Source organism: Typopeltis vanoorti, chromosome 24 (genome assembly GCF_054136105.1).
Source record: "Typopeltis vanoorti isolate ZY-2024b chromosome 24, IOZ_Tvanoo_1.0, whole genome shotgun sequence".
NCBI classification, from domain to species: domain Eukaryota; kingdom Metazoa; phylum Arthropoda; class Arachnida; order Uropygi; family Thelyphonidae; genus Typopeltis; species Typopeltis vanoorti.
Genome location: NC_143572.1, coordinates 85896415 through 85912426, shown reverse-complemented (window position 1 = coordinate 85912426; position 16012 = coordinate 85896415).

Genomic DNA, 16012 nt, shown 5'->3' with positions numbered 1-16012 from the left:
CGGCGACTTCCGACATAGATTATGTTATAAAACACTTTAGTACACTAACCACGTTAATAAAGCTCTAATAATATACCAAAATTAAACACTTAAGTCCATTAAATTGAATCCAAAACACCAATAAATCAGCAAAAAACACAAATCTCTCAGGAGCTCTCCGATAGCACGACCGTTCACCAGCTAGCCTCGACACCAAATCTCAAATTTCTTCGAGATACTGATGACAAAATTGAAATGAACAAGACGTAGCAATGGCTACAAGAATGGTATATTAAAAAAGAAACAAGGATTTATTCTAGCAGCTCAAGAACTGGCATTACAAACTAATGCAATTAAAGCAAAAACATTTTAACATCAATAATAAAAGTAAATGCTGGTTATGCGAACAGAAAGATGAGACCGTACTACATCTAATCAGGCCTGCACCAAGATTGCTCAAGCTGGTTATAAATACCTCCATGATCAAGTGACCAAAACAATTCATTGTTAGGTATGCAAAAAATATGGCTTTCCTTCTTATGATAACTGATGAAAGCATAAAATTGAGACAGTACTGGAAAACGAATCAGCAAAAATTCTGTGGAACTTTATAATACAAACTGATCGGAATTTGGAACACAATAGACCTGACATCACAATTAGAGAACATCGACAGGTTTGGATTATTGATATCGCAGTACCCAGTGCTAACAACATTTATAACAAATTACTGTTAAAAAATTACTAAATATCGAGATCTGGCAACCGAAGTTTGCCGGCTATGGCTTAAATACACCATATTCATTCCAATAGTTATCGGTGCACTTGGTGCAATTTCAAAGAAGCTATCCAACTATTTGCAGCAATTAAACATCAACGAAGTGACCTCATATGATGTACAAAAAGCAGCATTATTTGGAACAGCCCATATTTTAGGTGCTACATGACAAACTATTATTAGATTCTTGGATAGATTTTGAATTGATCTGTTTCACCCGTCATATTTTTGTTTAAATGATATCATGTTTTGACTCTGTATCAATAACAATAATAATAAAGCATGAAGCTAAATTAAATACCTTTTACACAAAAAATGATGAAAACTTTTTATTACTTTGTAAGTAATAGGCGAGACCGTTTTAATCCTATGTAACCTTTTTAGACACTGAGGGAACTTCAATCTCCTCCTGAGGCCAATTAGAGATAGTGACTGGTTGAATACTATCACTGAACAATATCTGGCATCGGATGAAGAGAGGCGGCTGATGATTACTGCCATCCATCTCATGGTCCCTAATCTTAACACTATGCATTTATTGTTGAGAATGTGTGTCTTCTATGGTCGGTTTTCTTGAGTTTAAGGGAGGACAAAAAACCCAAGTTTCTTGGAGAAAAAACCCGCTTGCCCATGCCGGAGATCGATTAACTAGGTAACTGGTGGTAGAAAGGCTTAGAAAATGTTCATTTAGTCTGAGATTAGATTTAAACCTAGTTCTTCCTTAGAGCATTCAAGTGCCACTTCCACTGAGCTAAGCATAAAATAAAGTAAAACCAGTGAAATAAAAATACGCAGATCAAAATGAATTGGGCATGCACTGAAAACGAACAGAAGAGATATTCCAAGTAGTGTTGCCAAATGAAAATTACTAAAAATAGCTAAATGTTTTTTAAAAAAAGAGCTGAAAAGAGCTAAAAAGGAGTTAAAAATAAAAATTTGAAGCTAAAATTTTAAAAGTAGTAACTGATACTTTTAAGTTACTTGCATATAAGTGGCTAAATACATCTTGCATATGGTCTTCTGTGCTTAATTCACCCGCGTTTTGACTTAGATTTTCAGCTTTATTATATGTGGCCATCGTTCCATACTGTATTACTCAGTGTAGATGCTGGTAAATGATAGCCTGTACAGCACTTGTTGTTATGATTGACTCACAAAATAGCTGTCAGCATTGGCAATTCCATCTTGTTTCTTAATTTAGTTTTAACCACATTCATGGAACTAAAAATTCGTTCAATTTCCGTGTTAGAATTTGGAAGTATTAATAAATTTATTGCACACTGAGCAATTTCTTTAAATGGATTCATTTCAGATACATCTTTATGCTCTCGTACTTCAGTCAGAATAGCTCAGTGTTTTCTATATTTGTCCATTTATTTAAGTGGATAGTATTGTACTGGTATTTAGCAGCAGCAACATCTTTTTCTGTTTTCAGCATTATTTCTAAGATGGGAGTAACAGGTTCTTTTATATGTTTTAGGGTATTTTCAACAGAAAAAGGTGACATCATTCTTAAAATATTCAAGTTTTCAGGCAACCTTTGCTTAAGCTGTTTGAGGAGATAAAAGAAGAAACTGTCTAGCACTTCCTCTAAGATTTCCCTCATCATTTTGCATTATTTTCTTTTGTAGCATCAACGCTGAAATTTTTCTTTCAAAAATCTAACCAAGATTTGGATTGGGATCAAAATAGTCATCAATCTCTAACTCTAGAGGGTCGACTGTAGATGATGGTAGCACTAACATATTAGCAATAGAGCGAATTAAACGAGAAAGGTCTTCAAATAATCTCGTCTTATCCGCACTGTTAGATTCGAAAATTTTGTTAACTTGATGAATTTGAACTAGAGCAGGATGGAAAAATAAAAGGTACAACAGATTTCTTTCATCTTTGTACACCTCCCACAAAATTTGAGCTTTGTAGCATTTCTCAGTCACACTCACGACTTCGAAGTGAGTTTTTAATTCCAACCACTTGCTGAAAATTCTGTCAACTGCAGGTTCAATGGAGAGCCACCTTGTTGCACAATTGCTTACAATTTTCAGAGGAGCATCATTTTCGTTGATAGTTTGATACAGCTCTTTGTATGCTGCTTGTCTTGAAGAAGATTTTGAAAACCACTTATACGTTTCGGCAACTAAACATTATTATTTTCTTGGGAGAGATTCCGCACAAATGTGAGACATTGCCAGTTGTAATGAATGGCATACACATCAAATTAAAATTAAGGAGTAAATATATGCCTTCAATTGTTGATAAACACCATTATTGACACCACCATAACACTGGCGTTGTCTGTACCAATTATAATGAGGATTTTTAATGTCCAGTTTCTTGGTCAAGAGCTATTTTTTCAGTGCAGCCATAATACCACTATCGTCAGACTTTTCTAGAACCACCATGCTCAGAAATGTATGCATAATTTTGTTGAAAATCTTGCTATAATAAATTATGGCCATTCCTAAAATCTTATTCACTCTGATATCATTCAATTTGTCTATTAGCAAGCTGAAATTTTAATCTCCAATGTCTACAATTAGATCTTCTTCAAAATGCTCACTTAGAATATTCTTTACAACTGCAGAGCACTTATTTCGGTGCATTTTTACCATTGGCATAATTTTTGGGATGATATTTTTGCAAAGATCTACTAGATGATCGCAACTATTGAATGATGAGTAACAAAGAAATAATGCTAACCTACCTTTAAAGTTCTCGGTCTCATCAGACTTTTTCACAACCATATTTGTAATAGGAACAGCCTTATATGGAACTGCAGCAAGATGTTTCTTAGTTTCGCTATGCTTTACAATATTTAGCAGCTATATCACATCTGCAAAATGTACAGTCACCTTTTGTAGCTTCACCAGGAACTTCACACAACAATTTATTGACATTCCCATTTGCAACCATTCCCTCCTAAATGTTTGCTTGTAAGCTTTAGTTTTCTCTTTGCTCATTTTTGAAGAAAGGTATACAACTCTTTACTGCATTACGAATTACGATCAGTCTTTGAAAACTTATCACTCGCTATCGTAACTACCAACCAGAACACTGTAAATAAAAAATCGTTTAACGCCTTTTATTCCCTTATAGGGAGTAGGTGAGGCCTTTATACCCTATCTAGCTTTTGGAGACTGAGTGGACAGTTCAATCTCCACCGGTAGCCAATCAGAGATAGCTGGCCCACGTCTATCACTAATTATAGCAGCCACCTATGAAGAGGCTGGCAAACAAGTGCTGCCATCTCTCGGTACCTAACCCTAACGAGATATGTCACTGTCTGAAATAATGTGGGTACTACGGTCGATTTTCTTGAGTTTAGGGGATGAAAAACCCGAGTTTCTGGGAGGAAAACCCCTTGCCCGTGCCAGAGATCGACTAACTTGGGAACCGGTCGAAGAAAGGCTTAGAAAAAGTTCCTCCATTCGGCGACCAGACTTGAATTTAAGTCAAACTTCGAACGACCAAGCGCAGAGGACGCAAGCGCCACTTCCACTGAACTAGACAGGCCTGTAAAGAGCTTGTAGCGGTGCTATCAACTTTAAGGCGACAAAATGGCAGAATGTTGGGCCATGTGACTGAAGTCATCATGCGTTTGAAACGTGTACAATGCTCGCACCAAACATACGATACAATTCCTTAACAAATGCGAACATCTGGAAAACTTTTAAAACAATTTCTTTAACATTAGTTAACAACCAAAAAGAGCAGAAGCTAGTTCTGAAGGAGATATATTTGGGGCTAGGTGCGAGATTAAAATTATCGGAGCTAGGGAAGAAAAAAACCTAGATCTAGCGTAAAAGAGCTAAATTAGCAACACTGATTCCAAGGTTAGCCTTAATATATGTGAAAGTGAAGCTAGGCTTTTATAGTTCTTAGTAAATTCATAGGTATGCGTAGCCTTTTATAGTGTGAGAGTTTCTGTAAATGTTAAAATGACCTGCTTCTTGGCAACTGTCCTAATACAATGCGTTCCTACGCTTCTGTTAACAAGGACCTCACGAAAAAAAGCCTGAACTAACTTGCCAGAGAATAATAAGAAAAGAAAGAAGAAGAATGGTTTGTTGCACTTTAACAAAATTAGTATTAGCAATCTGAGTGTGTTTCGTTATAGGATGGACTATCCATTTGATACCACAGGTACATCATCATCATCATCATCATTGGCTTGGCAGCCCAGATTTGGCTGGGCAGCTCTGAAGATTTCGGCAGCTACCTTTATTTCTGACTTTGTCACGCCAGTCCGTATACATATATGTATATGCTAAAATATTGGAGAGATTTTTAAATGAATATTTGAAATAGCATGTAGGTCTTTTATGTTATCTGAAGAAATTAAAAAGCACTTTTTTATGTGTGACGCCACACCCTCGAATGGTGTTTTAAAACTACAGTACATTAGTACCATTAGTGAATTAAGAATTTTTTCTATTTTTTTTTTTAATTTTGTATATTTTATTTATTTTTACGTACACTAGAAGCCTCACTTTAGAAACCAAAGATGAAACTTTTTAAGTCATTTCAGGCCTCCAATAGTGGGGTGGACCCAGTTGTTTGGCTTTCTAAGATCAGTATAACGCAGCTTAAATTTACAACCTAGAACCCTAACCTAGAACTCGGTGGGCGACCACCGCCTTCGCAAATTTTGAATGATCCTCAGCTACACTAAACAGTCCCTCAGAGCTCATTCCCGTCCACTGTCTGATGTCTACTAGCTAAAATTTCTTCGGCTTCCTTGTCCTCTTCTTCCATTTATCTTCCCATTTATAACCAATTGAAGTATCTTATATTTTTCATTACGAAGTAGGTGACCAAGATATGCAGTTTATCTTCTTTTTATGGTATCTAAACGTTCACGTGATTTCCGCATTTTTCCAGTATTTCTTGACTGGATGTTTTTGCTGTCCATGGGATTTTAAGATTCCTCTGTATAACCATATCTCAAAAGCTTCAAGTTTTTTTTCGATGTTGTCTTCAAGATCCACATTTCTGCACCGTATAGCAGCATAGACCGTAGATAGCATTTAAGCATGTGTTCTATAAGCTCTAATTTTAAATTGCGGTTACACAGTGTTGATTTCATAATCGTTTTATTTCAATTTCTGGATTGCATTCTTCATTTAACCAACATCCGAGGTATTTCAATTTTGCCAGAGAATTTGTTTCTATTTCTATTTGTTTCCCGTTTATTCACTAGCTCGAGAATATTTTAAAGATCCCGATTATTGTAAGCCAGGAGGGCGAGCTGTTGCATCAACGTATTGAATGTTGATGATTTCATCATTTACATTAATCCTTTCCTCTCTTCCTTTTAAGATTTTTTTGAAATATGGCTTCTAAATATATGTTAAAAAGGAGAGGCGACAGCACACATTGTCTTACACCTCGTTTGATGCTAATGGAGCCTGTAATAATGTCATCAACTTGAATAAGGTCTTTTGGGATTTTTATTCAATTTGGGATATAAGTTTTTCGCATAAAATTTGACCAGAGAGCTTACGGGAATACATTCGCCAGGAATACAAGCTTTCAATTTCATACGAAACTTTTATAGTTTCTGTATTCGGCTTCGAAATAATGTTGAATTTAATATCCGCTTAATTTTTATAAATTTTTTGTTGATGTTTCTTAAGTATAGCTTTCTGTCTAAGTTGTAACTCTGTCAGCAGTAGATTACGATCAGAAGCAATATGAGCACTAGGATAGGTTTTTGTACTCTTTATCGAACTTCGAAATCGTCGATTAATTAACAAGTAATCAGTTTGGTTTCTGACTATATTTGCATTATTATCCTGTGGTGATCACCAATATATATCATTCGGGGAAGTAACTTAAAGTATGTGTTTGTGATTATTAGTCCATCTTTGTTTCCAGTCCATGTTCGCCAATCATATCTCCACTTTTACCTTTCTAAACTTTAGCATTGAAATCACCTATCAGGATATTAATATCATGTTTCTTTGTATTTTTCATTAGTTTCCTTAATTGATCATAAAATTCTTCGATCTCGGTATTATTCTTGTCAGCAGTAGGGGCAGAGACCTGTATAAGATTAATACTAGTGGTTGGCCTTTCAGTTTTAATAACAACATCCTACCTGAGTAGAGGATGAAGGTCAACAGCGATTTATTGGCATATTTGTTTAATATTATTCCAATTCCGTTTTGATGATTCTTTTCACTACCTTCAGAGTGGCACATCGTCATGTCACCAACTTATGTTTGCTGATCCTGTCACACCAACTTCAATCATTCCTAAAATCCCAATTCCAAGTCTTTTCGTTTCCTGGATAGTGTTTCTTAGCTTACTTGCATCGTACAGGGTTCTGACATTCCTGGTTCCTAGTTTTAGTGTACACACCATTTTGAGCCCGAAGATTCTTCGCACCCTTGTCTCATTGAAAGGACGCGGGGAAATTGGAGCCATTTGTGTAGATTTGCTAATCACAGTGCCTGGAGAGAATAGAGCAGTAGTTTCTCCATTTGTTTTCTGCTCCTCAGTATTACCCACGTACACAATAAACTGTATTGCCATCTGCAATTTTCTAATCACAAGCTTTACCGTCATCATAAGACTTCAACCTTGTGTCAGTACAGAGAAAGCTCCTTCCCTTTGTCAGAGGATTAAATCCTTTAATTTTCCTTGTGACTCGAGGTAGGGGCCTTACCAGGTACTTACAGCGGGAGCCAATAGTAGAAATACATATGGAAACATAATTAAAAGGTCCCGGGGAGCACGTCGAGGACGTGGTCTCACTCCCCATTATTATCATTATTATTAGTGTAAAAAATACTTATAGTGTAAAAATATTGGCTGTTACTTCATGCATACATCAGCATTTCTCAGCACAAGGACCAGTAAAACGCCTAAAACAGTTCTATGGACCACTAAGTTACAGAGGCGTAGCTGGAGAGGGGGAAGGGGTGATACGCCCTGGGCGGCGCTTTTTTGGAGTTTAAGAAATCTTGCCATACTGTCTATAAAACAGCAACTGAGCGATGAAATAGACTTCGCAATGTCATCGAAGATTTTGCGAACAGAAAAGCAAAAAAAAATAACATTTTAGAATGTTGGAATTAAAGTTTAACTTCAAAATAAACATAGTATTTTTAATTTATTTCCCTATACGTCGTTTTGACTTTTTGTAATTTTTTTAAAAACCAATGGGAATTACCAACACTTAGGAAAAACTATGCCATTTATAACATAATAAATCTAAAGGCATGTTTTGAATACATATGGAAACATAATTATTTAAATTGGAAGGAAACGATTAAAAGTGTATCAAATAAATGATATAATATAATTATGTTACTACTTACTTTTAATGAGATGATTGAGCTTCTCGGCACTTGCAGGGTTGCTGGATATCTGGCTCAATATTGTTCAACTTCAGTCGAAGATAGGCACACACACACACACACACACACACACACACACACACACACACACACACACACACACACACACACACACACACACACACACACACACACACACACACACACACACACTAAAACGAAGTCTGTATTTTGTTTTTATTTGAAGGAGCGATGAAAAGCCTTTCTCACAAAAATAGGTTGTAGAAAACTGCATGACGATTTTCAATGCTTCTTCGGATAATTCTGGAAATTCATTTCTCACTGAAAGCGAGATCCAAAATCGAGCTAAACCAAGATCACAGAATTGCATTTTAAATTCACGTTGAAAGCTCAATTAACTGTTCTTTTTTCGATCCATTTCAGGCTTGCAGTCACGAGAATGACCTTTCGTTCTCGTCCCTGCAAGCCTGAAATGGATCTCGAACCCACAGAAATCTACTCTCTCTATATAAAATAAGCTTTGTATGTAACGTTTTTATGTCGCGTTTTTTGTCAAGTTATTTGAAACGTTTTGAAACTCAGGGGGCTACCCTGAGTGTCGAGTTTTCATAATTCGAGTCATCAGAATTCAAGGAGAACCGGCCTACCAGTCCGGAACCGTAGGGGGGGACCGTAGGCGCCAGGGGCGGAACCCCCTTCGAGTTTTCAAAATTCGAGTCATCAGAATTCAAGGAGAACCAGCCTACCATTTCGGAACACGGGGGGGGGGGGGCACCGTAGGCGCCAGGATGAGGAGGAGCCCCGCTAGTTTATTATAAAAGTTATTTGGAAAAAAAGTTTCAAAATTGTGTTTCAGATTTTTGAGGTGGTCACAAACTCAGAATCAACAAAATTATCATTTCTCACTAAAAGGGATTCCAATGTTGGAAAAGGTGCAAATTGTATGTCTTTTACGTAATTAATCCATAAAACCAGTTTTTATTTCTTCTCGAATGCGTTTATTTTGTCATACGTATCAAGAACAGTTAAAGAATTTCCCTGAAGGGAGAGATTTAGTTCATTTAATTTCAAAAAAAGTCTGAAAGATAGGACAGTGTTGATAACCCTGCTTCCTCAGCAAGGAGTGATGCAAAATCAAAATTACGTTCATTTACAACAATGAAACTTCGTGCCTTGGTTGAAATAGCCTTGTTAGTACTTTTCCCCTGGAAAGTCGGCCAATTTGAGAATGAAGCAAAAGTTGTATTCACTGTCCATTTCATCGCAGAGAACTGAAAATAACCTGTTATTTAACGATCGCGGTTTAATAAAATTAACTAGCTTTACAGCGTTGTATAGCACAGTTTTAAATTCTGGTGGCATTCCTTTGGAGGCTAACGCTTCCCTATGTATGGTACCCAATTCATATCCAGATCATAGAAGCCCATACATTTTCCCCACTGGATCCCTTTGTGTATTATATTATTATTGAGAGTGAAATATTTCTTGTCCAGTTGTTCGGGATGGCAAAGTTCTACAAAACAGAAGATCATCATGAATGTTGCTCTTTCGATTAACTGAGATTCTATGTCACCTGCCATATCATTAATTCCGCGACCGACAGTGTCATGTGAAAGAGGAATCAAATCAACATCTTTTAGTAACTTGGCCACACATAGTTTTTATCATATCTTTTATAGCTGGAAGTTGCAAATATTCCCCAATAGAATGGGCTTTACCTGTTTTCGCTATGCGCAAACTTAAGAGATAGGATGCTTCCGGTGCCTTGCTATTAATGGAACCCACGGCCGAAATTACATCTTTCCCATGATTTAATGTCCCCAAGCATCGCTGAAAAAATTCAATTGGCTTATTTTTCACATCACAATGGTTAGTTCCTAAATGTCGTCGTAGTTTCGCAGGTTTCATGCACTCGTTCTACAACTTCATAACACAAAACACATTGAGGTTTCTGTTCATTTTCATCTCCACACCAAATAAACCCGAATTCCAAATATGAACTGTTATATTTCCAACTGTATTTTTTCTTTGAACTGCTTGTTTTTTCTACTTTAATAGTATTAGATTTACTCGCCGTTACAACACGTGTATTACAATTAGGGTTAGCATCCCCTGTTTAATTTGCTCTTTTTTTTCAAAGTCCTAGTTCTAAGCCACTTTTCCATTATTAAAAAACGTTTCTGAAAAATATATAAATATATAATACTGGGGTTAACTCAGTACACACTTTTTCCAAGTATCACTTAGCTCTTCTGAATATATACTGAGCCTTGGTTGGAATGTGGATAACCCATGTTCACTTCAAATCTGACAAAACAGCAAGGGAAGGCGGAAGCAATAAAACTATATTGTTGATCACTTCACCCCTCTTTTATTATTCGTCATTCTGCAGCTACAAATTTAGCCGCAGATTGACGAATAATAAATAAACGAGGGGTGAAGTGAACAACAATATAGCTTACGGCTTCTGCATTTGAACATTCCGACGCTATTTGTTGGTTTTTTTTAAGTCTCCATTTGATTTCAATAATTTTGACTTACTTATTCAATTTTTAATTTGTTTGAATAACTAAAAAAATATATATTTATTTAATTAATTTAAGTCTGGCTGCGGACCACCTGTCCCACCGTCGCGGACCACAGGTTGAGAAACACTGGTCTATATAAATACCGTAATATTAAGAGAAACCTCCCTAACCAACGCACATAAGCATCTTCCAAATGTACAGTTACTGTCGTGAAAAAAGAAAAGATGGGGGTTTAATGTTTACATTAAACGACAATATACGTAAGTCAGTTAAAAATGAAATTTCAGACATCCGAAAACATTTTACTAAACCTGTATTAACGGACACAGTTTAATTCTGAACTACTATTATCGACCACCAGATGGGAATCCCAAATTCTTCCTAGAAGAAGGAGAAACCTGGAAAATAAAACTAAACATCAACCTCTAATTATAGCGGGGGAAACTAATATTACACTGTAAACGCCGAACCAAGAATAATTAGCATAAATGAAAATACAGCACAATCATGTATAAACCATATGAATGTTCATGTCAGAGGGAACAAAGTCTGACTGTTACATCCTCGTTTTGCCCTCTGGAAAAGCTACAGACAGCAACATTTCTTTTTTTCCCATCATGGATACAAATTTCAGTGATTAAAACTCTACTACCTTGTACGAGGCGGCCCCACGCGACTCTTGATTTGGAAATGATGTCAAAGTTGAGAAATGAGCAAATCATTCCACCCATTACAAGAAATATTAATATCATCCAATGTAATTTAAATGGTATTCTACTCCAACAAGAAAAACTAAATGAACTATTACTACTAGCTGAAAAACTTGATGCTGATATTATTATGATATCACATAACCTCTATTATCTGATCCATAACGGAATATGCTTCGCCTATATGGACGCAAACCACAAACCAGTTTAGACAAGCTTATAAAAATTCAGAAAAATGCAGCTAGAATCATACGTGGACTAAGGCATACAACTCCTGGAAAAATAGCAGAATTCGAATCCACCCTAATTCCTTTAAATATTAGGTGGCAAGAAAAGCTTACTAAATTTGCAGAAAAAAGATCCAAACTTGCACATCCTGGAACAAGTGAACTTTTTAAAAAGTGGCAACCAACAAACAGTATAATTTAAAAAATCAACAATGAATGAAAGCATAAAAAATAAAATTCCTTCGGATTGTCCAAATAAAATAGCCAAATACCCAGCGTTTCCTTCAAATCATGACAGGAAAACTATAGTTTTCAATTTTGAAAGAGGGAAACATGACAAAAAAAAAAAAACCCTGAAAAAACCAGAAATCTTGAGATCATTAGGTCTTTCAAAAATAATGAAATATGGACCTGACTCAATAAAGATCTAAATAAATGGCTCCAAAAATCCAAATTGCAATTCTGGGAGCGGCATACTTATCTCTGGCTCTCAAAACATAGAACTACAAACAACTAAGAGTATCGGATGCAACTCATACCATGTAGAATTAATAGCCATTAACACAGCACTGCAACATTTGGATAAATAAAACTCAAAGGAGTTTATATTTTTCGCAGATTCCTTAGCAACCCTTCAGCTATTAACAACTGCTACACTAGCCATCAAGAAATACTTAGAGACACAGCGAAAAACATAAACAAACTACATAAGGAATCCGAAATAATTTTCCAATGGATCCCATCCCATGTGGGATTAAAGGGAAATGAAACTGAAGATGAAGTAGCGAAAGTGGCCGCAACATCCAGTGATACCACAGATTTTAATCTTTTTAAAACTACACAAAAAGAAAACATAAAAAGAATAATACCCCAGGACATGACTCACTACTGGTATTCAGCAGAAGAACCAGGAGTTACCATCAACTCCAAGTTTAATCGTTGTGCTACTACCATGATCTCTCGCCTCAAGACTGGCCGCACAAGAGCCCAATCAAGTTTAGCAATGGCATAAAAGTCTTTTCCATCTGTAACATCGAGGAAGCATCGCCAATTCATTTACTAAATTGTATGATTATTTCCAAATGTGAACTTTATAACAACCAAGAAAAGGTGCTGTATAAAATACATGCATTTGAACTTTATGATCTGGTGTAATAATACAATGGGATAATAAAATAAAAATAAAAATAAAAAATGTTCGTGTCAGAGATGTGTCAGTTTTAATGCAAAACTAGCACATTACTACTTACACACCTTAGTACTGGAAAAGAAAAATTCCTGTTCTTTACTCACGTCAAACCATTTTAAAAAAGTAATAGACGACCATATCGTCGACGAAGAGATTAGGAAAATTAGGAAGATCATGGCATCAAATAATGAAATCCGATAATCAGGAAGAACTGTACGACTCTTTAGTCACATCGATGCGTCGAATACACGGGAAAGCTACCCTAAAAGTAAAAATCAGAAGTAGTAAGTAAGGATTCGGCTCTAAGGCTAAACATCGATATACTACTTGAAATACACAATAAAGACCATTTATGGCTACTTCTCAAAAGAAATCCATATAATCCGAACTTTAAAGCGAATACAGAAACAAACTGAAATCAGACATTCTCCATTTAATTTTATTGGTGTAATTATTACACCAATAAAATTAAATTAATCGAGGAAAAAATTAAAGGAACATGGACAATAATAAATAAAACACTCAATTAAACACCACCCCCTCCTGCCTCAATGATTATTATGGAACTTTGCCAACACGGTTTAACTCATCATCATCATGGGTGGTCCTAACAGGCACTTAAGAACCCACGACCTTCCTATTATTCTTGAACTTCGCATCTGCAAACGTAACTCGAGGATAAGATGATTAGCCCATGTCTCCTGGTGTGTCCTATGCCTGTGGATACGGGTGTGTGTGTTTACTGGACCGGTGTGCCTGTTCTGGAGACAAAAAAACCCTAGTTCCAGGGTAAGATTATATACAACTTCAGCAGAGTCTTAAGATGCTATTTGCACCTAGTCTGTTTTTCTGATTTCGTCGTTTACTATTGTTTCGTTTAGAATGCTATAATACTGTTTTGTAGTCTCAGTAAGTTTTAAGGGTTCTTGTTCAGTGTGTGACTCTACAAATGAAATAGTTTGCACGTTAGGATGGCTGCTGTACAGCTGTTGGGGGGAGGGGCGTATATTTATGTGGTCAATACAGGATGAGGTGGTTGTATTTCCGACTTTCTCTTCTTGTGTATACGACTGTATGGATGGGGTTATGTTATATGCTGGTAAGAGGTCTTGGTATTGTTCTGTGTTGTTATTTATGGTCCTGTTTATATTCATGTCACCTATTATTAACAAGTATTCTGAGATGCCTTCTTCCGTGGCTGAAAGCCATCTGTTTAATTCATCTAAAAATTTTTTAGTGCTTAAGTTGGATGGTCTGTATACTGCGCTTAATATCAAGGAGTTTTCTTGTTTGATGTTTTTTAATTTCGATGCATATGTTTTCTGCGAATTTTAAATTATAGTTTATTTCTATTACGCCTAGTTTATGTTTGGTAAATATTATTATTATTATTATTATTCGTGACACCTCCAAGGAGTCCGAAGACTCATCGCGGGAGGACACCTACAATACAACTGTCTCAACCACTACACCGAACCTCTATTTCGAATCATCCCCATCAACATCCTACCACAACTAGTATTTTTTGTCTGTAAATTGTGTGTTCCGAAGGGCCGATTTTCTGTATGCGGGAAGAAAAACCCGAGTTTCCGGGAGAAAAAACCCTACTACCCCCGTATGAGATCGGCTAACTCACCTTCGATTGAAAAAGTCCACATAAAGATTCCTCTCATCACGACGAGAATCGAACTTAGGCCTATTTCAATCGAAGAACGCAATGTACCGTCGTTCTTCCAATTGCACTATGGAGGCGCTATTATATCACCGCCTCATTTAGTTTGTCTGCAGTGTTTGTGTTGTTGGAAGCTTGACATTTGGTAGATGGTTGCCTCTTCGTTTGTCGTAGATACTTCAGTCAGTATTAAAATGTCTATATTGTCTATATCTTCCTTCGGTTAAGCTTGCAGGGTCAGTCAGTATTTTTGAATGCTCCTGATGTTGATGTGGAGAATAGATAGTCCATTTTTGGGGTTAGTCATTTGTTTCCATTCTGTTTTCGATTTCAGAATGTGGCAGTTGTCATGTTTTGGGGGTGATTACATTTGTTTGGTGGTCTGCATTCATGTAGGTTGGTGTGGTGTTCCTTTCTTTACGAGTGGTCAATATTCTTTTTAATATGGCAGCTTGTTGAGGTCTTCTATGGATTTTATTTTGATTGGTTTTGAGTCTTGTGTCTTTTTAAGGAATATTTTGCTGTCTCTTATCCATATAAACTGGTAATTTTTTTCTGTTTTTACTTTTCTTGTTTGGTAGAATAATTTCTGATAATATGGCGTTTTTGATAATATTCCGACAAGTACATTAAGGTATTGTAGTGGGCTCATTCAGAAAACCTTGACTGTTGGTTTTTTTAATCCTACTAGCTTTTATAAGGGTAACTTTTGTTGGGCTGTTAGTGAGCCGCACCACGACGGTGGGAGGACGGGAATTACTTTCTCTTTCCGTTTTTTGTGGTAATCGATGCACCAACTGGATATCTTTTGCTTTCATGGGAGCGCCAATTTTCTGGCTTAGTTGAATTGCTGTGTCTTTTAAATGTTCCGTAGCAATTTCTGGGAGACCATCTATGAGGAGATCATTTTTATACTGCTGTTGGTTTTAGAGTTCGTAGTGTTGTTTTATAGAGTTTGGTCCTTGTTCTTGTCTCTTTAATTAAATTATGCTGTCTTTCAGTTAGCTCTTTAACGCAGTTTTTAATTTCTCTAACGGTCTGTTATACGTCTACTACCTAGCTAGTATTAAATTTAATAAAACCTGATATTGTTTGAATTTTTCAGTAATTTGTACGGTATGTTTTTCAAATAGTTCTCCAACAAACTTGATTAAATAGTCTTTTAGGTTTTGTAATCTATTTTCTAGTAATGCATTCAAAGTTGGCTCACCTGCGTTTCATTTGTTGTATTCTTTGTTTTTCATTTCCTGTGCTGTTGATTGCCGCGTTAGCTGTTTACAGTCTGTGGTAGTTTTCTGCGTTATCTATTTCCCACCTGCTGCAGTTGAAGGCAACATTCTTTTGTTTTCTCTACAAGGCGGGCACTTCCACTCATCACGCTTCCCATTCGATTTTCGCTGCCAAGTGGCTTGGAACCATCCCGAACATAGAAAATCCACATTTATCTGGCAGTTCCTGTAGGTTATGTGGTGTCGTTTTCCTCCCCTGGTTAAGTCTTCCTGGCATTTGTAGCACTTCATATTTCGGGTTTTGACGAACTTGCTGTGACTGCTAAAATGGAGACTGCCTTTGTTCTCGTCTCGCGTAGTTGACCAACGTATATA